Genomic DNA, 3,358 nt, shown 5'->3' with positions numbered 1-3,358 from the left:
GTAGATTTGTATTATTATTACAAAATATACATTAACCACTTCAGCCCTATATATTTCGGCCATTTGAAAATAGCAGATCTACAAGCTCACACATGCTTGTAGATCAGCTATTTTCAAAAGATTTGTATACATTTGAAAACGCGTGAAACGGGACATTCTGCATAATGAGTACTTTCTACTTTTGGTACAGTAAAACATGAAGTACCTTTTCCACCACTGATGGTGCTCTAGAAGCACAGGTCTGTCTCGATCGGTTCGGTAAGCTTCTTCAACGCAAGACAAGTTATGTTTAAGATTTGACTGAATTATGAGCCATAATTCATCTATTACTTAAAACTTGTTTCATTTATACTTAGTCGAATGACGAACTTCATCATGAAAGCACACAACACGTCGTGACATGACGCGTGAGCTTGGAGATCGGCTACTTTTGTTATTTTTGAAGATGTTTTGCTTCATAAAGTTCATGATCATTATCCGCCAGTGAATCTAGCAAACTAAGTGTTATGTTGTCTGCTTTGTTATGATGCTCTAGTCTAGTGACTAGACTAGAGTCTATTTTCTGTTGTTGTTGTGCGGTGGTGTTTTCTGGGTAGTGTAGTGCAGGGGTCTTCAACGTTGTTCAGGCCAAGGACCCCTTAGCTGAGACTGAGACAGATGAAGCAGGGACCCCCAGTCCCCCACTACATATTGTATAAAATTGTGTTGCAGATTAAACTTTTTCATAGATTTCATAGATGGCTTCATTGACTATCAGTGTTGTGTGAATTAATGCTTTTTGTTTATTTCAGACATTTAACCACTTAACCCCTCAACTTATTTCAGACATTTAACCACTTACCCCCTCAACTTTGACTTAGTACTTGGTTTGCTCCTTTTTCCCTCTACACACACCAAACCATTTTGCGTAAAATAACTGGTTGTGAGTTTGTAGATCTGCTATTTTTGGCTAATGTTCCCCTCAGAATGGGGATGCTAGGGTTCAAGTGGTTAATCCTATCACACAAAGATTTGGTGGCCCCTTGTAGCAAGTAACTCTGAGGACCCCCTAGGGGTCCCGGCCCCCCTGTTGAAGATCCCTGGTGTGGTGTATTGTCTTGTGTTCTATTTGTCAGTATTTAATTATACTTTGTGTTATTAAGTTATTTAATCCTAATGCAATGATTATATGGAGCATGGCAACTCAAAAAGCCAAAAGTAAAGACTTGTCATCTAAACCCCTGAAGGACTTGGAAAACAGAGACTTATGAGTAGTAGCTGTCCTACTGTACCTACCTACCTATACATACATACCTACCTACCTACTACCACTACCTACAATGCATGATGTTGACATTAAACATAACAGTAGAATGTATATATTTACATGTATATATTATATAGAATGCATATATTTTAGTGTGTGTGTGTCTTTCTGTTTGTGTGTAGGCAAAAGAAGCTGCAGAACGAATGAGTGAATCACAGCATCTGAGTAACGACATCGCCAACAGGAATGATCTGCTGTTTAAGATTGAGGCGGAGACCACCCAGGTCTGACACACACACACACACACACACACACACACACACACACACACACACACACACACACACACACACACACACACACACACACACACACACACACACACACACACACACACACACACACACACACACACACACAGAGACACACACACACACAGAGAGAGACAGACACACACACACACACACACACACACACACACAGAGAGAGACAGACACACACACACACACACACACACACAGAGAGAGAGACAGACACAGTTAGATTTTGATTTAGAAAACACAGGACATGATGTTAAAGATCCAAAGTGCCTAGGGGACTCTCCCTGAGCCAGGCTTGCACTTGACCTCATACCTAAATAATTTAGGTATGATATTCTAGTATTAATATTCTAAACCTGCAAAGTAACTAAAACGGTCAAAAGTACAACATCTGAGATGTAGTGGAGTACAAGTATAGAGTATTCAAAACTAAAATACTCAAGTAAAGTAAAAGTACCGATACAGACCACCGCGAACATTGAACCTAGACTCCCTCATCATCAGTAGCTTTCAACAGCAGAGAGGCTGAACCAGAAGCTGTGCAGTCACATAAACCGTTGTATACACAGTTACACACAATAGTGTGTATACACAGTATTGTTAGATTACACTATTGATAGGACAGTGAATGATTTCAATATCACTTGAGGTGTTTGTATTTTCTCATGCATATGTCAGTAAGACCAGCAAGACCTACTGTATCATCCTTGATATGAGCTCTACTCTGTACTGCATATGAAGCTTGTCAGTCATCTCTGCTGTGCAGGCCATCGATACATATGCTTCTCAAATATGTTTTCATCTAATGTCCTGTCTGTTCCTGACATAAATCCATACATTGCGGTCTTATGTGCACCATATTTAATATGAGGTCTGGATAAATGCTGAATTACTGACCCTGAACTTTGGTGAAACCTTGTTATGTAATAGTTACCTGGGCATAAGCCTACACTGTCCATCTTTATCTGTTGCTCGTGTTCCATGAGCAGTCTAGGAAGGTAAAGTAGATTTACTCAATACTGTACTGTGTATTGGTATGGAAATAACCAGATACATCACTGTCGAAGGAGGGGTTTGGGGGTGGAGGTAATAACTTATTCAGGATATTAACCAATTAAAACAAGTTGTACGTTTGTAGATCGGCTATTTTCGGCGTGTGTGTGTTCAGGTGTGTATGATCTCACCAACTGGTCCCTGAAATTGTGGGGGGGGGGGTTTAAAGTTTCTTCTTTATAAACCGTATTGAGTCTTGGGTCTGATTAGATTATGTGTCTATCTTTTTAAATTGAAACCCCATGGATGAGTACCTGAGAACACAGAAAGGAGAGCTGGCCATTTTAAGTTTAGTTTTATGTCATGTTTTCCATATTTCAAATTCAGATGACTATAAGCTGGGTATCTGTGCCGTAGCTGACATCAGAAAATGTATACAAGTCAAATCTATGGGCTAGTTGATATGGCATGAACTCGAGAACAGCCAGTGGGTACCGATGTTACAAAATGTATCTGTAAACATAATGGAAGCAGGGGGAGTAATAAGATTACAGTAATCTGTTATTACTCCCTTGCGTTTTTATCACCAGTCAATAAAAAGGTAACACTTCAAATGTATCTGTCTTTTCACGTTTTCACTCCCTTAAAAACATTCGCTTTGTCTGTCTGTCTGTCTGTCTCTCACTCTCAAGCACTTGAATGGTCAAGTGCTAGTCAAATTCTATGAACGATTTACAGATGATATTTTTAATCATCTTTTGAGGCACTCTGCAAAACCTACCTATGAATACCTCAACAG

This window comes from Gymnoscopelus microlampas (assembly GCF_963454915.1).
Source record: "Gymnoscopelus microlampas genome assembly, chromosome: 14".
NCBI classification, from domain to species: domain Eukaryota; kingdom Metazoa; phylum Chordata; class Actinopteri; order Myctophiformes; family Myctophidae; genus Gymnoscopelus; species Gymnoscopelus microlampas.
The sequence above is the reverse complement of the archived record's forward strand: the minus strand, read 5'-3'. Positions refer to the sequence as shown.